At 41.6% G+C, this 22,693-nt stretch overlaps 1 long non-coding RNA gene across 1 annotated transcript; it reads right to left on the bottom strand.

The window, feature by feature from the left end:
* Nucleotides 1-2,486: 2,486 nt before the first annotated feature.
* Nucleotides 2,487-9,320, bottom strand: LOC138742900 (uncharacterized). Its single transcript, XR_011344511.1, has 2 exons — nucleotides 9,147-9,320; nucleotides 2,487-3,143 (listed from the first exon to the last, which is right to left on the bottom strand). It is a non-coding gene; the product is annotated as an uncharacterized lncRNA (long non-coding RNA).
* Between the last annotated feature and the right edge of the window lie 13,373 nt (nucleotides 9,321-22,693).

Below are 22,693 nucleotides of genomic sequence, written 5' to 3'. Positions count from 1 at the left end.
CATTTGGAGAGGGGGGTACAGAGGCCTAAAGTTTGTATGTTCTTGACCAGCACTAAGAGAACAATGTTATTGAAGGCTGAGCTGTGGTTGATGAAGGGCAGTCGTATGTATGAATTGCCGTTTTTGTAGAGCAATTGTGACAATAGGTGAATTGCAGTGGGACCAGATCTTTGTGTTAATACAACTGGCCTTCTACATTAGTTTATAAACTGATGAGGAACTATGTTTTTACAGGAGGCACTCTGGAGTGAGTTTTGAGGTCCTTGTGGGTTTGCAATGAGACTTTGTGTTCTGCTATTTATTGCTGGCTGTCTTTGGATTTGTGCCCTACTGATTATGATGAAGTTTGTAATTGATTATAAACCAGTACCAAGTCAACAGTGAAACAATAAAGTACTTAAACAAAAGCTATTCATTAACTAATGGCGCTGTTGTACGTTAGGAAAGTATTGTTTCTAGAAGTTTATATATAAATGATAATGCACTTTTAGGCATTGATTTTTCAGGGGACCTTTAATTAATTAGGTCAATGTTCAAATTGTGATTTAAATATTCAGACATTATGGCTAAAATACATTTGTAATACTGTACTGATTGTATTTAGTTAATGGACCTAGTCATCAGCCTGAAATCAACGGCAGGTGTTCCTGCTCCAAGGGTCAATGTTGTATGGCTTGGCCTATCTCATTCTTGCATTAAGGTGATGTTTGCTCTCTGATATCATAGTTTATGATGTTACCTTAAAAGATTACAGTTTTGTAACCATGTTGTCTATAATTCTTTGTATTTGACTTCTGAAGTATAATCAAGGCCTGCATATTTCTCTCAGCATCTTTGCTGTGCATGGTACAAACCAGGAAAGCTCCCGGCATCATTTCCCACTCTTTGACCATTTGCAGCTGGAATGTCTTCACATTGCTGAAGCCCCTTTCATACTCGCATCCCAGTAAATCGGCTGTTCAATGTCTGGGATAGGAATGGGGTTTTGCCCTTTCACACTGGACCACTCCTAACTGGGACACTAAATGCAAGGGTTTATCCCTGGTGTTTGGTCTGTTCTACCTTTAATAGGAAGTGCCTGCAATGCAATTGCCAGTTTCACACTTGCCTGATCTCAACATCAGTGTCTGCAGATGCTGGGGATTGTACTAGGGGTCGAGGCCGGCAATCCCCGGCATGAGATGACATCATCTGACGTCGGCGTTGATCAGATTTTGCTTTCACATTTGCCACTTTAAAGGCCAATTGGTGTTTGCCTCCTGGGATCACTGGCAAGTGTGAAAGGATCTTGAGAGACCCAGTGGTGCTGCAATTAGTATTGCTGCTGGATGATTCAATGATCCCAGGTTCACCTTGAGTGACCTTGGGTGTTGTCCATGTGGAGTTTGCAGGGGTTTCCTACCATGTTCCAAAGATATTAACAGATTAAAAGATGACTGTAAATTATCCCCAGTGTGAGTAGATGTCAGGAAATTTCAGGTGGAGTTAATAGCCATGTGAGCAGGTGAAACTGCTGATCATGCGACAGTAATATGCATGCACTGTTAAGAGCTCTGAATTGTAGGACAACTGGCATGTTAAAAGAAGCAGCACAAGAGAAGATGGATTATATAATTGGCAGAGTTAACAGATGCATTTGAACTGTGACATTGGATAATCTTGGATGACTTGGTTGCTGAGCTGGAGTTTCATGTGCAGACTTTCCTGCGAATTACAAAGGGAAGGGTTACCTGCATTACTTTATCTAGGAAGCAGAAGATCCAATTGTGGCAGGAGCTAGATACAGTAGGATATGATTGAAAATCTGGCAGAAGTGGAAACGCAGAATGTTGTGATGCAGGAGCCTTGGCCTTTGACCTTGTCCAACACATGGTTGGTGGATGAAAGCAAAGCCAGCAATGAGAGTGAGCAATCGGACTGCAGCACATGGTACAAAAAGACATTTAACGGAGTGGATTAAGAGGGAACTTGGTAATAGCCAAGTCAATACAGACAGGGTGGAATTCTCTGCCACCATGATCAGGAGATCAAAAGGCTGCTTTTGGCTAGTGCCAGAGTTAAAAGCATCTCCCTATAGATGGGAAAAAAAAATGGAATGGGGGGAGGAACAAAGGCCCAAGCAGGAATATGAGCTAGAACCAAGGTTCTGCTGGGAAATCTTGAATATCAAAGTTAAAATGCTGAACTATTCATTCATGTTCTGTGGATTGTTACCTGAGCCACAGGCCACATTTAGTAGGGTTGAACTGACCAGCAAGATTAAAGATTTGAGAACTGAGAATTGAATATGTAGCACAAAGTATGGCATGGAAGGATATCACTTTGAACTTGTGGAGCACTGGAACCAATTCTGGACAGAATTTGGTTCATACCTGGTTGAAAACAATGATCTGGCTAGGTGAAAGATAAAAGTCTGCAGACACACACTGAATGTAGTGTTATGAACTGCGTGTAACGAGCAGCAATAGACAATGAACCAGACAGTGTTTAATTTTAAAACACTGATTTTATTTCTTACTCTTAAACTATAGTCTTAACTCTTAAGCTATCCTTAACACTAAATCTATCCCCAACTATGTGCAGGTGTACTAGTGTAGGTGTGTGTGTGATGTACCCTAACCCATTACAGCCAAGCCAAAATCTAGAAAGTTACTTCAAAGTTCAGTCTTTCAAATTCAGTGTTGAAGCGTAGGCTTTTGAAATTTGATGCCCAGAATTAATGTTGAACTGATGGGAAGACGGGGGTTGTCGCTGCTACAGACTCATGAATTCTTCTTGCATTGCCTTTGAAGAAATGTCCATCCACACGAGCTTTGGTCATAACACTCCTGGTTCTTTTGCAGGGAAGGCTCGAATTGGACGGCCTCCATGAAGCTTCCAAGACATTGGCACTGGTCTCTCCAAATCATTTCACTGTTAGTCACACTTAAAATGAAGAAGTTCTCCAAGTGACCTCCACTGTTGGTCACAATCAAAATGAAGCACTTTGCTTCCTAAAAAGACCCTCCTGGCGCACAGGTCAATCCATCGAAAAGGCCCAGTAATTCACAGAGCAGGCTTTGTTCTCAATTCCACAAAATTGGCTGGCCACAAGAGCTGCTTCAAAAAGCTGCTTTCTCTTTAGCAGTCGGAATGGTTCTCCCCTGCAAAATAACATAACATAACAATTACAGCACGGAAACAGGCCATTAGGCCCTTCTAGTCCGCACCGAACCAAACACCCCTTTCTAGTCCCACCTCCCTGCACAATGCCCATAACCCTCCATCTTCTTCTCATCCATAGACCTGTCCAACCTTTTCTTAAATAATACAATTGACTCCGCCGCCACTATTTCTCCCGGAAGATCATTCCACACGGCTACCACTCTCTGAGTAAAGAAGTTCCCCCTCATGTTACCTCTAAACCTCTGCCCCTTAATTCTTAACTCATGTCCTCTTGTTTTAATCTTTCCTCCTCTTAACGGAAATAGTCTATCCACATCCACTCTGTCTATCCCTTTCATAATCTTAAATACTTCTATCAAATCCCCTCTCAACCTTCTACGCTCCAAAGAATAAAGACCTAATCTGTCCAATCTCTCCCTGTACTCTAGATGCTTAAACCCAGGTAACAGTCTGGTAAACCTTCTCTGCACTCTCTCCACTCTGTTTATATCCTTCCTATAATTAGGCGACCAGAACTGCACACAGAACTCCAAATTAGGCCGCAATGTCTTTGCAAATGTATCGAAATCTGGGACTGATTCTGACAAACCTCTCATTTCTTCCAATATATCGAATTATTGCTAGGCTGTGACTTGTGTTGTGCTTTGTGTGAAAAGTTAAATGTTAACTGTGACCATTCGGTTCCTCCTGTCTTGTACTATCCCTTGCAGAGATAATCCAATTTTACTAAAATGGGACCTCGTAATAGTAGTGAAAACTCAAAAATGTTGGAGAAACTCAGCAGGTCACACAACATCCTAAGGAGGCAAAGATATATAACCAATGTTTGGAGCTTGAACCTTTCTTCAAGGTATTTTTAGCAACAATCTGGCTACTTGATTAAGCAGGGTTGTCGATAGGTTGTTAAAATGAAATAAAGATAAACGAGGACCATATTGAATTGAGAAAATGCTATGGATTTAAAGAGAAGTCAAGGCTATGGAAAAAAAAGATACTTGCTACAGGATAGATTTGAGACTTTACAATTAAAGAGAATCACTGAAGAAAGTCAAATCAAGTAAAATGATAAGGTTGGAATTAAAGGCACTGAGTTTGAATATGAGTCATCTGTGAAATTATAGTCTAATTATGTCACAAAAAAAGCAAATGTATTACGGTAACTCTATTAGGGATGTGACTGTGATGCCCAAGGTTGTTAGTTAAACATTCCAGAAAACTGGACAAAAGGATGGAAATGTGTGGGACTTGGCACTAATAATGGAAAATGAAACAGGGCCAACGGTAAGGAATAATATTGACTCAGAAAAACAAGAATTAGAATCAGTAGAAAACAGCAATTAAACCACAAGGATTGGTCAAGAAACAGAAAGGAGGAACAAGGAATAAATGAGTCACTTTCGGTTTGGCTGTGCTGGCAACCCAAATTTTGTCTGGAAAATAAGCTATGAGGATAGGGCATAAAGTCTAAAGGATTATAAACAGGTTAAATGAGTGAACAAGAAACTGAATGTGTGGCCTGGAACTAAGGTCAGTGGAAAGAAAGAGCTGGTGATCATTGGGCCGATTGAGCCTGAGGTCAGAAATAGCAATCAGCCAAGTGGACAAGATGGAGAGCTGTGATGAGGTTGTGCCCAGTCCAGAGAGATGGAGACCTCGGAGTCTCTCAGGAGTGCAGGTCACTGGGCCGACAGAGTCGAGAGGAAAAAGAGTGGACGGGGAAGGTTGGGGCCAGGGCTAGCCATAAGGTTGGCAGATGATATAATTGGTTGGCAGAAAATTCAGGACCTGTGCTTCTGGGAGGGTGGAGGAAGGTTGGGCCCAGGATCAGTGGATTGGGGTCTTGTTGGATTGGGATGGTACCTCAGAGCATTGAGTCCTCACATGGTAGAGAGAATGGTTATCAGTGGATGAGGACTGGTTGTTATCATTGGTGGTTGAGGAAAAATATGAGCATGGCCTTACCTCTGCTGACTTGCAACCCAGCAGGAATGATGGTCACCAAAATGACATCTTGGTCTAAACTCCCCTGCACTGCCCCTAAAGACTTGTTGCATGGTGAATAATTTAATTTAAAGTGTGCCTATCAAGGAAATCATGTCAGACATGCAAGCACGACTTACTTCAGAAAGCGCTCCCTTCAATACAAAATCATAAGAAATGGAAGCAGGAGTAGGCCATTGGCCCTTCACAGCTGCTTCAATATTCAATAAGCTCAGATCCCTTGATTTCCCAAATATCCATCAAAATTTCTTCTGAATATATTCAGAAACTGAGTCCCCACAGCTGTCTTTGGTAAAGAGGAACAAAGATTCACCAACTATGACAGAAACATCTTCTCGTTGCAGCTCTATAAAGCTAATCCCTTATTTTGAAACTGTGACTAAACATCCCCCCCACCCCCACCCAATTCTACACATCCCAGAAGGATAAATTATCAGCATGAATCTTAAATATTTCTGTGAGATTACATTTCATTCTTCTAAACTCTAGGGAGCATAGGCCGAGGCCGCTGATTGCCCCTCATACCATAATCCCCCACTTAACAACAGTCACTCCAGTGAACCATTACTGCGCTCCCTCTTTCAGAAATATATCCTTCCTTGGTTGGTGAGACGACACAATACTCTTTATAATGTCAGGAAGACGTCTGTACTCAGGTTCACAATCAAGATAGAACCAGGCCACCAGGACCTTCAAGCCTGCCCTGCCATTCACCAGCACCTTGAATGATCTATACCAGCCTCAACTCTTCTTCAGTGTCAATTTCTCATGAATTTCAATTTCCTGATCTTGCAAATATTTATTTCTCTCCACCGTAAATATACTTAATGATCTGGCTTCCACACTCTTGGGGGCAGAATATTTCAGAGGTTCCCTGCCCTCTGAGAGAAGAAATTTCTGGCCACCTCAGCTTTAAGTGACTGACCCTTTATCTTTGAGCTACTTCCCCTTGTTCTTGACTCTCCCAAAAGCGAAAATATTCCTGTCAACCTCCCTGATGATCTAAATACAGATAGACCCCTACTTACGATGGTCTGACATATGATTTTTCTCAAAGTTACGATGGTTCCATTAGTGACACTGTTCTGGTGATTTTTCTCCTTACAATATTTTCGGCTTCTGATGGGAGTCCCAGAACTGAACCTCATCTAAGTCAGAGTCTACCTGCATATGACTAAAGTAACCCCATGTTCTTATAAGCTCCAAGGAAAACAGACCCAAACTGACTAATCTCTCTAAAAAGGATAACCGACCTAGCCTCTCTTGATAGGACAACCTATCAATACAATTGCACTCAAATCCTCTTGAAATAAATGCCAATCTATTGTTTACCTTGCTAATCAATTGCAGCTGTTGCATATCATTCAGTGATCTATGTACAAGGACACTCAAACCTCTTTAAATACTGATAGCTTTCAATAATTCACCATTGAAAAAAAATAGAATGGCATGGTATTCTGCTGGGTTTTTTAAACCAAAGTGATTTACCTTAAATTTTTCTATGATATTCCACTTGCAATATTCTAGCCCTTTAATTTAATCTGTTTCTATCCTCCCGAAGCCTTTTCTTCATCTTCATCACAATTCGTGTTGCCACCCAGATTTGTATCAACAGCAGGTTTGGATAGATTACACTTGATTTCCTCATACAAATCATTGGTTGAGATTGGGAACACCACAGATTCAGAATTGTCAGAAGCAATCCACTGTAGGTCTGCAAGTTCCATTTTCCAACATGTGGCACTGATTTCAGATTTATTGTCAGAGTGCATACATGATATCACATAAAACCTTGAGATTCTTTATTCTATGGGCATGCAAGAATTGCAACTAATTGGTAAGGCAAAAAAAACTAATATGAACAATGCCATGAAATTTAATCTTGAGGCAAATAATTTTAAATAAAAGCAATTAAATGTTAGTTCAAATGTAAATCTTTCTTGTCATTTAGTGAAATGGAAAATGTGGCTTGAGCAAGGAGCTTTGGAAATAACTTCAATAGATTTCATCTTCCTAAATGTCATAAACTGGTGACAGGTTGCAAATAGTTTACCTTTCCAGGGTGTCATGGGATTTTGGTAGCATAAACCTGATTGCAGAGGAAGATGGAGATCAAAGATGAGCATGGGCAGCAAGGTTGGCGTAGCAGTTAGTTCAACGCCTTTACAGCGCCAGCGATCGGGACCAGACTAAGTTTGAATCCCGCACTGTCTGTAAGGAGTTTGTATGTTCTCCCTGTGTCTGCATGGGTTTTTCCCGGGGGCTCTGGTTTCCTCCCACCGTTCAAAATATACAGGGGGTGTAGTTTAATTGGGTGGTACAAACTCATGGGCCAAAATATCCTGTTACCGTGCTGTATGTCTGAATTTTTTTAAATTAAAAATTTAAAGAAACTGAGATGCTTTTAAAAGGAAAGGGTGGGGTGGTGGTGAGGACGAAGGGGGAAGCAGTTGGTATTATGATGGCAGGAGCCAAAGATTGATTGAGAAATGGGAGGTGGTGACAGATTCAAAAGAAAAGAGAACAACACTGAAAAGTAGGAGCTATTAGAATAAACAGCCAATCTAGGAAGGACTATTGTCAGGGGGCAGGAGGTAGATATTAACAATAAGGTCAGAAGAACTTAGCATGAAATAAGAGGGAAATTGCTGGGAAACTTAAGGTATGGCCTGGTGGGGTTGTGGATGGAATAAAGGAGCTAGAGGGATTTATATGATTAACTTGATATGACTGCAAACAAAATCATGAGTTCCTTTCATGTGAGTCCAGAGGAGAATTGGGAGAGGGCTTTTCGAGGAAGGTTGTCTGTGGTTAAAAGGTAGCCAGTAGTTGCCTTTACGTTCTAGATTAATATTTGTAGAGTGAGGAGTTTTTTCAGACACGATCAGCACCTAATGTTTCTGATCTAGAGCTGGCAGTGAGTGACTAACCCATATCAACTCTGTATCTTTTGTATTTAAAGATGTCTGAAGACCAATCCAGGGAAGAGGACAGGTAAAGAAAGGAACAATCTGGAGACAGATTGTTGTTGAATGCATGGCAGGTGAAAACAGTATCTGTTCTGGTTTTCTCCATAACAATGAAATACTGCAATACCCTATGTTCAACCTTAATAAACAAATAAGTGCACCCTTTTAAAACTGGGGATATTATAGGAGAGGCAATTCGTAGAGAACCAAATCAGAAAGAAATGTGATTACTTGCATATTTTTCAGATGGAAGCTGCCAGACAAAAATAAAATCCTGTTTAATCCAGTTAGAGCCACTGTAGCCCAACTTTACCAGAGGATTATATTATTTCTATGATCGGCAGATCACTAATTGGGCCAAATGCTGTAGTCAGTGTATTTTAGCAATAACTCAATAACATTCAGCTTCACTGCATTATTCACTGGAGCAGCATTGTAATAGTATCAAATTTTTGATACACATGGAAAAATCTGTTCCACGGTACAGCTGGCTGCATTGGTCCCATGTATTTATGCTGGTCTGTTACTATACATCCTGGAGGGATCATTGGAATTCATTTTGTGTTTGATACCAGAGCTGAGAGGGAAAGGTTGAAGCTGAATGAGATAGCCTTGTGTTGTGTTTGTGTTAGGTTGATAAGAAGAATCAGGATTCTGTGTTATTGGGCAGTTGTTTGCATTTTGCTTTTATTCAGCAGACTTTCCAAGGTTGTCATGTTGTAGTCAGAATGTTTGCAATCAAGGATCCTGGCTCTGAAGCTGATAAGCAAGGCTTTGATATATGTGAGTAGTGCATATGTGGGTGGTGGGGGGTTAGTTCTTGAGGCTGAGAACCTGAGAGTGAATGTGATTGAAACACATTGATGGATGTGGGAAACTGGCATAGAAAAATAATCCATTTGATGAGGACATCTTGCAGCTGTGTTTACAGGCATGTTGTGGGAACTGGATAGTGAAAACTTCTAATGCTGGGGGAAACCTCCAGAAATTTCCCAAGTGTTTGGCTTTCACCTGTAATGCACATCACTCCTTCTTTGAGACTATTTTGAGCCAGCTTCCATAAATCTTTGGATGATACTGGTATTTTCCATTAGAGTTTGTTTCTCATGCTGTTTTTCTCCACCTCTTCGACATCCATTTGCCACTCTCTCACCCCAGCCCCTCCATATTCTCCATGAAGCCACTGTACTCTTCAGATTACAGAATTATTGTCAGAGTACATGCATGACATCACAAACAGCCCTGAGATTCTTTATTCTATGGGCAAAGCTGAGTGAACGCTTATTGGTAATGCAAACAAACTGTACTCAACATACACAACTAAACAAATAAAGAAATGTAATCGAACTGTGCAATATAGGTAGTCCACAACTTACAACCTAAGTGACTTATGGCCATCCATACACACAAACAAATTTTTTTTTAAAAAAGAAGAAAAAAATGTATGTAAATATATAACATTGTGCTTTTGGGGTGAAAATAGGGGCCTGTCTATGGAAAACACTGCCTATGGCAGGGATGGCCAACTCTCACAAGGTTGATGAGCAATAAAATAGATACAGTGAATTTTAGATTTGTGTCCATTTTGAGATTTGACTGGTCGATCTGAAAGGAACACAGTCGTAAGTTGAGGACTACAGAGATCTCTTTTTAAAAATATTAAAGAACAAAAGTAAAAATTCTTAAATGAGTCCCTAATTGGGTTTATTGTAGAGGAGTCTGATGGTGGAGGGGTAGTAGCTGTTCCTGAACCTGGAGGTGTAAGTCTTGATGGTAGCAGCAAGAACAGAGCATGGGCTGGGTGGTGTGGATCCTTGATGAAGCTGCTACTCTCCATTCCTTGTAGATGTTCTCAATAGTGGGGAGGGATTTGCCTGTGATGGTCCTGGGCTATGTCCACTTTGCAGCTCTTTGCACTCAGGAATACTGGTGTCCTCGTACCAGACCGTGATGCAGCCAGTCAGCACGCTTTCCTCCATACATCTGTAGAAATTTGCCAGGGTTTCCAATATCATACCAAACCTCCGTAAACTCCTGAGAAAGTAGAGGCACTGGTGTGCTTTCTTCACAAAGCCATTCATGTGTGGGGCCCAGGGAAGATCCTCTGGGATAGTGACTCCTAAAAACTTGCCAGGGCATGCTTCAATAGACTACCTCAGCAACCATCCTTGTTCCTACATGTGCTCCACTAAGCATGCTCATCAGGTGAGGTGGAACAATCCCTTGTTTGAAGTTGCCCAGGCTCACAAGTGGACATATGCAAGGACTCTGGTGCTCCTCAACCTGAAATTTCCTGCTTATTTGCTTTACTCATCAGAATATTTTGAGCCACAAATATGGTCAGAAAAATGGAAAAAGCCCTGGCCATTTTATAAGGCAGCACACATTTCAAAATGGACACAATGGCTGCTGTATTTCAAGATCCCTTTATTATCATGTAATAGTACAGAACATGTATTATTACATGAAATTGCCTTCTGGCTGCCATAAGGTAGACAAAGAGTTGCCATTAGTGTTGATCAGTGCCCCTTACAGTAAGAGAGAAAGAGAAGTAAGAGAGAGTTCCTTCAGAGTCACTGAGTGTCTGTGGATTTGCCTTCAGTGCACCCACAGCTGCAGAGACTCTTGTTTGATCCATTGGGAACCTGAGCTCCAGATCCAAACCTTATAATATTTTTTAATTTAAATTTTTTTTTTGACATACAGCACGGTAACAGGACATTTGGCCCATGAGCCCATGCCACCCATTTACACCCAATTTACTTACAATTTCTAGTACATTTTGAACAGTCAGGAAACTGGAGCACTCAGAGGAAACCCATGCAGACATGGGGAGTACATACCAACTCCTTACAGACAGACAGTGCGTGGTCTGGTTCCTGTTGTTGGCACTGTAACTGTGTTGCACTCACCACTATGCCAACTGTGCCACTCCCTCTGACATGATCAGGAAGTCTACAGTGCCTGAGGCCCTTCAGGAGCTCTTCTTGACCTTAACACCCTCTTGAATCCCAGTTCGAATACCTGGTTCCCATAAACCAGTCTCCAGCAGCCCTCAGCCTGTGTGTGTCCCCTGACTGCAAGTCGCCTGCTGCCTGTGTGGGTCCTTCCACCATTGAGCTCTTCGCTGGTTCTCTGCCATGGTCACCATCCTGTCGGGTCATCTCCTCTACTTCTCCTTCTCAACAGGTTTGTTCTTCCTGCTTCTGTTGCTCTGCTTCAGTTGTATAAACACTTGCTAAAGACAGGATGCCAAAATCTGAAACACTGTCAAAAATATGATTATTGGGAAGGTGGCAAACAGCTTCACCATAAGTTCTTTCCTCTTCCCCCTTTTTATGCTTCTCTGGCCTTTTAAAAGGGTACAAGAAAGAACTGCCTGTTTTTTTTCAAATCTCATATTCATTCATGGAGCCAAGAGAAAATTGGGTCTCTAGTGGCGTCAGAAGAGTGGAATTCACTTTGCTTATAGTATAGTGTGTGAATAGGCACCAGGAAAACCACACTCCTGCTGCTAATGGCACACTGTCAACATAAAAGTGTCTCTACAAACACTCAGTTCAATTCTATTCACTTCGTTTCATTTTGAAGTTGGAGCTGGCTCTTCCTTGGTTGAAGTAGGCCCCATTGTTTCTCTGAAATGTTCATGATAATAAAGTAGGCTGTGAGATTTGAGGCACTCAGTCTGATCGTGGAGAATGAAGAAGTAGGAAAAGGTAAGATTCATGAAGTTATTAATCTCATTGTAAATTAAAACATCAGTTTTTACTTTTGCCTCTTAAAATTGATGGTTAAAATTTGGTGCATTTTTGTCCCCTGAAACCCTCTGGGTTCAGCTGAAGACGGCCATACTGCAATCCACTGAAGAGGTACTGGGCTTCTCCTCCAGGAAAAACAAGGACTGGTTCAACGAAAACAACCAGGAAATCCAGGAGCTGCTGGCAAAGAAGTGAGCTGCCCACCAGGCTCACCTTGCAAAGCCGTCCTGGCCAGAGAAGAAACGAGCCTTCTGTCTCGCATGCAGCCATCTTCAGCGCAAACTCCGGGAGATCCAAAATGAGTGGTGGACTAGCCTCGCCAAACGAACCCAGCTCAGCGCGGAGATTGGCGACTTCAGGGTTTTTTACGAGGCTCTAAAGGCTGTGTACAGCCCCTCACCCCAAGTCCAAAGCCCACTGCGCAGCTCAGATGGCAAAGTCCTCTTCAGTGACAAGATCTCCATCCTCAACCGATGGTCAGAACACTTCCAATCTCTTTTCAGTGCCAACCGCTCAGTCCAAGAATTCGCCCTGCTCCAACTCCCTCAACAGCCCTTAAGGCTAGAGCTGGATGAGGTCCTCACCCGTGAAGAGACATATAAGGCAATTGAACAACTGAAAAGTGGCAAAGCAGCAGGTATGGATGGAATCCCCCCAGAGGTCTGGAAGGCTGGTGGCAAAACTCTGCATGCCAAACTGCATGAGTTTTTCAAGCTCTGCTGGGACCAAGGAAAGCTGCCTCAGGACCTTCGTGATGCCATCATCATCACCCTGTACAAAAACAAAGGCGAGAAATCAGACTGCTCAAACTACAGGGGAATCATGCTGCTCTCCATTGCAAGCAAAATCTTCGCTAGGATTCTCCTAAATAGAATAATACCTAGTGTCGCCGAAAATGTCCTCCCAGAATCACAGTGCGGCTTTCGCGCAAACAGAGGAACTACTGACATGGTCTTTGCCCTCAGACAGCTCTAAGAAAAGTGCAGAGAACAAAACAAAGGACTCTACATCACCTTTGTTGACCTCACCAAAGCCTTCGACACCGTGAGTAGGAAAGGGCTTTGGCAAATACTAGAGCGCCTCGGATGGCCCCCAAAGTTATCCAATTGCACGAAAACCAACAGGGTCGGGTCAGATACAGCAATGAGCTCTCTGAATCCTTCTCCATTAACAATGGCGTGAAGCAAGGCTGCGTTCTCGCACCAACCCTCTTTTCAATCTTCTTCAGCATAATGCTGAAACAAGCCATGAAAGACCTCAACAATGAAGATGCTGTTTACATCCGGTACCGCACGGATGGCAGTCTCTTCAATCTGAGACGCCTGCAAGCTCACACCAAGACACAAGAGCAACTTGTCCGTGAACTACTCTTTGCAGACGATGCCGCTTTAGTTGCCCATTCAGAGCCAGCTCTTCAGCGCTTGACGTCCTGTTTTGCGGAAACTGCCAAAATGTTTGGCCTGGAAGTCAGCCTGAAGAAAACTGAGGTCCTCCATCAGCCAGCTCCCCACCATGACTACCAGCACCCCCACATCTCCATCTGGCACACAAAACTCAAATCGGTCAACCAGTTTACCTATCTCGGCTGCACCATTCCATCGGATGCAAGGATCGACAACGAGATAGACAACAGACTCGCCAAGGCAAATAGCGCCTTTGGAAGACTACACAAAAGAGTCTGGAAAAACAACCAACTGAAAAACCTCATGAAGATTAGCATATACAGAGTCATTGTCATACCCACACTCCTGTTCGGCTCCAAATCATGGGTCCTTTACCGGCATCACCTACAGCTCCTAGAACGCTTCCACCTGCGTCATCTCCACTCCATCCTCAACATTCATTGGAGCGACTTCATCTCCAACATCGAAGTACTCGAGATGGCAGAGGCCAACAGCATCAAATCCATGCTGCTGACGATCAAACTGCACTGGGTAGGTCACGTCTCCAGAATGGAGGACCATCGCCTTTCCAAGATCGTGTTATATGGCGAGCTCTACACAGGCCACCGAGACAGAGGTGTACCAAAGAAGAGGTACAAGGACTGCCTAAAGAAAGCTCTTGGTGCCTGCCACATTGACCATCGCCAGTGGGCTGATATTGCCTCAAACCGTGCATCTTGGCGCCTCACAGTTCGGCGGGCAGCAACCTCCTTTGAAGAAGACCACAGAGCCCACCTCACTGTCAAAAGACAAAGGAGGAAAAATCCAACACCCAACCCCAACCAACCAATTTTCCCTTGCAACTGCTGCAACCGTGTCTGCCTGTCCCGCATTGGACTTGTCAGCCACAAACGAGCCTCCAGCTGACGTGGACATTTACCCCCTCCATAAATCTTCATCTGCGAAGCCAAACCAAAGAAAAGAAAAAGATTTCTGATCCTCTCACCCACACCACAGCCTTTTAATCCCCTTTCAAAAATTCTGATTTACCAGTTGTGCTCCCTGTAAATGGACACACTGCCTGAATTCATCAATGTTTTGTTCATCCATGTCCTCCTTTATGCCTTGGATCTCCAGGTCGAGCATTTCTCAACCTTCACCTCCCATAAATTAATTCATTTGCTCATTACACCCTTCGCTCATTACTTCCATGTGTACAAGACCTAACTTAAATATAAGTGCAGCAATCCCACCCCTAGCCAGCTCCTTACTAATTCTATTACCTCCTGCATCACTGCTACCCTCTGAGATGGCTGCCATCTACAGTTCTGGTCTCTTAATCATTCCCTACTTTTAATTTCTCCAACCATTCCTTCAGCTGCCAAGGCTAAAAGATCTGGAATTCTGTCATTACATTCTTTTCCTCCTTAAAACCTGTTTCCAAAATGTTACTTTGATTCCATGCCTGTTAAATGATTTAGATATTTAACTCAGGTCCTGTCTAAATGTAAGTTTTCATTGAATGATGTAAACCTACATTTTGTTCTGATTTGCACTTTATGAAATGTGACAAATTTTTCTCATTGAGCCCATCCTCCAGCTGCTTCACAGCCAAAAGTCCATTGCAATCCATCATGCAGACTAGACTCAAGCAAGGCTGTGTCATTGCACAAATCCTCTTCACACCCTATCTTGGTGGAGTGCTTCACCTTGTCTCTGAAAAGCCCCCTGCTGGAATTGAACTAAGCTGTAGATTGACCATGGTCTCCAATGTCAGCATATTCTTAGGTTATTAATGAAAGAGCTTTCAGAAGTCAAGACCTCAAAGCCAGCAACCAGGGTCTATCTAAGCTGCAGGAATTTCCCCCTGCAATTTATGGCAGGAAACTCAAAGCTCTGGTGACACATTACTGGAAAATTCTGACAGGACAGTTCAATACCAATATTGGCTCCCAGTGCACCACCCCAAGCAGTGAGGCTCTGATCACACTCAGTCAGCTTGGTGGGTAGCACATCATCCATATGCTTGAGATCAGATGCTCTTAGTAAGGACTCTACCCTGGGCTCTGTTGCATCAAGAGATTTCTGGGAGCCTAGAGGAATCACTTCAAAGACATGTAGAATATATCCTTCCAAAAAAATTGCAATAACATCAGCCAACTCATGGGAATCCTGACCCAAGACCACTCAAATGAATAGCATCTGGGAAAGTGTGAAGTACTTTGAGTCTCTCCCTTAAGAAAACCTAGAGGCCAAGTGTAAGTAGCAGAAGGACCCCTCAGAACTCACCTATCTGCCTTTCCAAGCTCCTCTCAGTGGTAATGAGTGGAGATTCCACATAAGACACATCAGCAATCTCAGTCGTAATCGATAGATTAAGATCACACCCATGTCCATTAGGTCTAATTTCATGATTGCATTGTAATTTTCAATAGTTGAGGACCTACTACAGATTCAGAAGTACTTATGGCATCCAATGACAGAGCTTGTTCTTGCTGATATTTCCAAATATTATGGAGAAGGGGATGGGAGGTAAGAGTCGACACCTAAATTCTGGCATAGGATTTGAGACTCAATTTATTTTAATCTATTTTGAAAGGCAAAGGTTTTGGATGCAATGAAAGTCTTTTAATATCATTTTGCTTTAGATTACTGTTTTAAATTATTCATGTGTACACTTCTCAAATTTAAAGAAAAATATTCACTCCAATTAATATCGAAAGATATTTAAAATTGCTTAAATTGCGTTGCTGTTTCATGGTTGGCTCAAATCCATGCTTAGCTCTTCCATATTTCTGAGTGCGGCTCTGTCTGATTCATGCTACTGGACTCAGAGTGTGGAAAGCCAGCTGGTTAGATTAGCTGCACCCACCCATGTAAATTCTGGCCTGGGTAGACTATTGTATGGGCCCAGGACAGCAATATGGCTGAATTCATTCCTGACCAGGCTTGAGGAGTGATACAGCCTACCCTGAATATTCTCATGTCCCATGGCTGATAGGGGTAAAACACCAAAATGTGGCATCCAAGGTTAGTCCATACCTTGCTCAAGCCTGAAACGTTGGTTATATATCTTTATCTTTGCTGTGTTTTTCCAGCAATGTATTTTTACCCCAAGACTGATATGTCAGCACTGTATACAATATAGAACCATTACTCCACTAATGAGATTGCTGAAATCATTTATCTTTGAAGTTCGTATACACTGATTATGACCTTTGGAGTGATGCAAAGCCATTCAAACCAGAAGGAACCAAGTCCAATGCTGTCTTTTTACTGAGTTAGTTGGACTGAATCACATTAGTACTCTTTACCTCAGGCCCAGCATCCTAGACTTCCCTGTATGAGAAAGAAGTAAATAGAACGAAACTCAGATTAACCCTCTTCCAACTGGACTTAGTGATTAGAACATAGCACAGTACAGACCTTTTGGCCCACAATGTTGTGCCAACCCTTATAACCTATCAAAAAAATTGTGACAGGCCTAGTGGACCCTAAAACCCAGCAGCAATAGAAATTCATCAAGACAAATGGTTACTTAAACAAAAGTTACATTTAATTTTCTTTAAACATAAAAACAAGATAAAACTTTAACTTATTACTATTAACTTATCCTAACTTAACCCCCTTCCAATTCTAAGCATGTAATGTGTGTATAAGTTCAGAAAAATTCTTTGATTCACGGTCCAATCTCACTTTTCACTCCTCCAAGTTTACTGGTTACCAGCTATTCTTATACTGTGAACTGAATTTAACATTTATGAATCTTCACTAGGCTATGGTGCTTGAAAGGTAAATGTTACCACTCAGGAAGGTTCTTGTCAGTTTTCAAAGAAAAATTTGTTGCTCATTGGACACAAACTGAGTCCTTCCGATCAGCCACTTCAGTGTCTTGCCGAAGAAACTTGCCCCATCAGGGTTTTCCAGATGATAACCTCTTTCCTTCAGGTCATCACTGAGTTCCTTTTCTGTTTCCCTTATCTCAGGTGAAACACTACACAGCCAGCCATCTCCTCTTGTATAGACCACAAGGGCTTTGAATAGGCTGAAGTCAGAACTCACAAACTGTCTTCCAAAATGGGGTTTCAAACAAGCTTCCAAAAGTCACTTGTCCTGTTCCAGTCCCAGCTGCTGCTACTGAACTGTAGAACTGATCGCTCTCGCTTTCACTCTGAGAAAAAACCTCTTTGACTCTCTCTGCTTGCAAAACCACATTACCCTCCTAGAACAGCAAACTGCACTCAGTCTGTGGCACCAGACCCAATTTCTGACTCCATTCATCTGTTGCTTTCCAAAACAATAATCCATTACTCCAAAACATGTCCAATTAACACCTACTTGTGAAGTCTCTATAGGCATTCTTCAAAGATTTTGCTAAGGCAATCGGAGCCTGGACTGTCTGGCTTAAGCAGAGCTCCATCATTTTAAATGAAATCTGTTTTGAAGTGTTTGTATCTGTGTGTGACCTAACTAAAAACCCCACAATCTATCTTCCAAAAACATATCTATCTATATATAAAATATAAACCTTCCCTACCTCATAACCCTCTATTTTCCTTTCATCAATGTGCCAGTCTAAGAGTCTCTTAATTCCCACTGTTGTTCTAGCCTTCACCACAACCCCTGGCAATGCATTCCTGGCACCCACAACTCTGTTTTTTTTTTAAAAAGCACACCTGATATCTCCCCTAAACTTTCCTCCCTTCACTTTCTTCTCCCACCCTGGTTAAAAGGGTGCTGGCTGTCAACTTTATCCATGACTCTTACAATCTCATGGACCTATATTAGGTCACTTCTCATCCTTCACTCCAAAGAGAAAAGCCCTAGCTCTGTTAACCTTACCTCATAAGACCTATTTTCACATTCAGACAACATCCTGGTATATCTCCTCTGCACCCTCTCCAGACCTTCCATATCCTCCCTGTAATGAGATGACCAGAATTGAATACAATATGCCAAGTGTGGTCTCACTAGAGACTTGTAAAGCTGCAACATTACATCACGACTCCTGAACTCAAATCCTTGACCAACGAAGCCCAGTGTACCATTGGCCTTCTTAACTATCCTATCAACCTGCGCAGCAATCTTGAGAGATCAATGACTGTATCTCACCTTCATTTGAAAAACTTTAAGTCAATTAAATTTCAAAATTTTCCTTGCATACTGTATCCTACAAACACGTCAACAATTACACCAGCCACCTCTCTCCCCATGTGGCAGTTGTTACTGCAGTTTCTTATTGTTCAAATAACCAGTTCTTATCTCTTTTGTAGAATGATTTTAAAATACAAGTTCAATGAGCTACAATAGTTGACCCCAGTGATGTTAATATCTCGAGAAAAGCTTTTGGCTTCCATAGTTGATTTGACTAAATGGAGTGAAGTTAGGAATGAAGCCAAGTTCTGTGAATTGTGAATGAATTCTAGTCAGCCAGAAAATGTTACTGGCAGTACAAGGCAGCAAGTTAACACTATTAGCCAAATCTTCTGACGGATCAAAACTCTTGAGTATTGTAAACCTTGTCGAAAAACTACGAGAGTGAGAGTGTTAAAGTCTGGTATTTTTGTAACATAAAGCTCTCAGTAGATATGTTCTTTCAGTGATTTTGGCATTGTTTTCTGCTGGATTAACCTTTAAAGTGCCCAAAACTGAGCCTTTTGCTCTTTCCCTCTCCCAATCATTCAGAACTGTGTGCAATGGTCAAATTTAAAGGGAAAGGATGCCTCTCACTGGTTTGTGAATTCTGCAAAACATGAAATAAAATCAAGCCATCAATCTCAGCTTTGAACACAGTGGATAATGCCACAATGAATTGGAGTTATTTGTGTTCATAGAAGAATGACACAGCAAGTCATCAATACAGAGATCCATGAGAAGTGAAACCACATTGAGTGAGCATCAGAATTTATTGTCATTAACATGTGTCGTGATATTCATTGTTTTGTGGCAGTATTACTGTGCATTACAGGTGCAAAAATTGCTATAAGTTGCATCTTAAAAAAAGATGAAAAAGTGAGGTGGTGTCTGTGGGTCGTTGTCCATTCCGAAATCTGATGGTGGGAGGGAAGAATTTGTTTTTGTCCATGGGTGTTCATCTTTAGGCTTACACTCATTGCAAAAGAATACTTTTACTCCGACACATTCCTAGGTAGGAACTCAGAACAATGATATTCAAAGTTGGGTGCTTTATGATCAGTATGAACAAGGTGGGTTGATGAGCTGTGTGACTCACTGACTCAGTGGCTCCATTGTACAACATCTAATTCAGATTTCAGATTTATTGTCAGAGTACATGCATGAAATCACATATAACCCTGAGATTCTATTTCCTGCAGGCATGGCAGAATGTTAGTGGGGAGAAAAAAACTACTCTACCCACCTATGAAACAAATAAAGAAAAGTAAACAAACTATGCAATACAGAGATGGAAAAAAAATAAAGTGCAAAAATAAGAGTTCCTTAAATTGGTCCCTGATTGAGTTTGCCTTTGAGGAGTTTGATGGTGGAGGGGTATCATCTGTTCCTGAACCTGGTGGTCCGAGTTTTGCAGTACTTACACCTCTTTTCTGATGGCAGCGGCGAGAACAGAGTGTAGCGTGTCAGCTATTGATGATTGTGTACTGTTTAAGACTCTATCATGAACTGCACTGCTCTCAATGCAGCATGAATAAAACAAAAAGTCTGAAAACACCATGGTTGAAGTAAAAACATAATGCTGGAGAAACTCAGCAGGTCAAACACTGTCCTTTGTAGAAAAAAGATAAAGGTACAGAACCAATGTTTCAGGTTTGAGCCCTTCATCAAGGCATCTGCTTTTTGTTTGCAACATTAAAGATGGTGAGGCTGACAAAATTTGAACCATTTTGAATACCTTTGGAGCCAGCTCTCAGCAAAGACATAACAGTGGTGAGATTAACTATCATTTTCAATCACCAGCACAGCTTTATACCAACTGAGGAAAAGTTGCTTGGAGATCAGGATGTCAAGCTAGACACAGAGTAGGCAGTTGTGATCACCCTTCTATATTCTTGTATATACCCTTCTATATTCTTGTATATACCCTTCTAAGATTTCCACTACCAACAGCCAATACTTCAAGGCACTGGAGAAATATCCCTGCAAAATCCTCCAGATCCACTAAAGAATAAGTAAACTAATGCCAGTGACATTTCCCAGACCAACATCCCCAGCCCTAAGTATATATATCTGACACCAAGCTCCCAAAATAGATAACATTTTGAATCCTTTCATGGAAAGACATTACACAAGATGAACAGAAGATCTAAGGATGTTCTCAGTAACTGAGAGGAATCAAAAAAACAAATAAAACTGGAAATGCTGAAATTTGAAACCAAAACAAATGTTGGAAGAATTTAACCATTCAGAATCAAAATTTATTGTCAAGAACATGTGGTGTGATATTTGTTGTTTTGTGGAAGCATTATTTTGCATTAATAGTGCAAAAATTGCTATATTTCATCTTTAAAATTTTCTCTTTTTTTTAAGTGGTGTCTGTGGTTCATTGCTTATTCAGAAATTCGATGATGGAAGGGAAGAAGCTGTTTTTGTACCTTTGGGTGTTCGTGTTCAGGCTTACACTCAACATGCTAATTTTTCTGCTCTTTCCACATTTGCTGCTTGAGTGGATGAGTTCTTCCAACATTTTTATTTCAAGTTTCTGGAAATCACTAGCTCATGAGTACACAAATGGAGAAGGAGCATTCAAGATGCCTTTGAGAGACTCATTTCCATGCATTTGGATCACCCAGAAGCCCAGCACAAATACTGGAAGAAGGCACCACCTCACAACAGGCTCCTCTGCCCCATCTGTGGCAGAATCTGTGGAGGCTTTTCTGGCTTCATCACTCATATCAGAACTTACAGAACTGGAGCAGAAGCAAGGCCTCTTCACCCTGAAAGACAGCCTATGAAGAAAGGGAAGTAATGGTGACAGGTCACCATGACAATTATGATGAAGACCTGTGATATCTGTCTCAACCAGCATAACCGTGATCTCAATATACCAGAGCAAGAATGGAGAAAATTAGAAACTACTTTCAGACATGATACTAAAACTGATATGTATCTTTGTCTAAGTATTTGATCTCGAATGAATAGAGGATTAATTGGAATCGTAGCATCTCCATTATTCAAAGAATCTGCCAACACTTAACAATTTATCTTGGGAAGCTTTTAGAGTAATCCCATGTCATCCGTGCATAAGTATGGCTCATCACTACAAGAACCAAAGGTGAAAGTGAAATATAACACTCCCATGTCTAACTTTGATATGGTTCTATTTTTGACATAGTTCTCCTAATAACAATTTTTCTAAAACCACCTGTCCATTGCCCAAGTTTTTCTGAAACACTCTCACTTCATAAAATATTTTCCCACCCACAGCATTAACACATCACTATCTATCACAGTAAATGTGTAGTAATACATTAATATCATTAGCCAGCCCTCTCCACAATCGTCTCATTCCAAGATCCTTTATTGAATAAGATTCATATTATATTCTTCTGTATCACTTCAATCGTGGTCTACCAAAAACTGATATCTTCCTTCTGATAAATACTCTTGCCATAACATGCTCTATAACACAATTGCATTGTTATTATAAATTTTCCCTTTAACTGTATCAAACCACTTTAAATAAAATCATTCTTATTCCCAAATGTAGACATGTGCACATTCTCTATAATGCTGTGGTAATTTTATGCTCTCTCTTCCACACTCCTCACTTTATTGCATTCCTTTGGGCTCATTGTGGTACTTTGTAGAGCATAAATCTCACTAGTAGTGGCTGGAAGTGCACAGAGCTCATCAGTCGTCTGGATTCAATCTCTAGGCCTTACAGCTAGGCAAGTCAGAGTTGGGACCATGCTGCTGAATGAGAAGACTCAACAGTTACAAATGAATGGGGCTGGAGGGATAGAAACCACAGGAGTGGGAAATGCAACTTAAGTAACAACCAATCTTTATGCAGTTTATGTTCATGAACTTCACATTAAATGAGGGATCACAAATGCATACCCAATTTGTGTGCACTAATTGCAGTTAAGAATTCCTCTATCCTATACTTAACATGTACACTATTTCCTTATGACAGAGGAGGTCTGTTCACCGATCCAGTTGAAGCTGGCTCACAGAAAAAAAATCCATTCCTGACTAATTTTTCCAACAATTTAAGATCCACATATTCTCAAAAAAAAACACCTCCTTCCCATCCCCCCCCCCCCCCCCCCCCGCCCCACCTCCACACCTCCACTGCATAGCAACACACGAAGGCAATTTATAGTGGATACCAAACTGTATGTGGGAGGGAACTAGAATGACCAGGGGAATTGACGTAGCCACAGAATGTGCAAACTTCACAATGACAGCACTGAAGGTCAGAACTGAACCCAGGTCA

The sequence above is a fragment of the Narcine bancroftii genome, chromosome 9, assembly GCF_036971445.1.
Source record: "Narcine bancroftii isolate sNarBan1 chromosome 9, sNarBan1.hap1, whole genome shotgun sequence".
NCBI classification, from domain to species: Eukaryota; Metazoa; Chordata; class Chondrichthyes; order Torpediniformes; family Narcinidae; genus Narcine; species Narcine bancroftii.
This window is presented reverse-complemented; position numbering and strand designations above follow the sequence as displayed.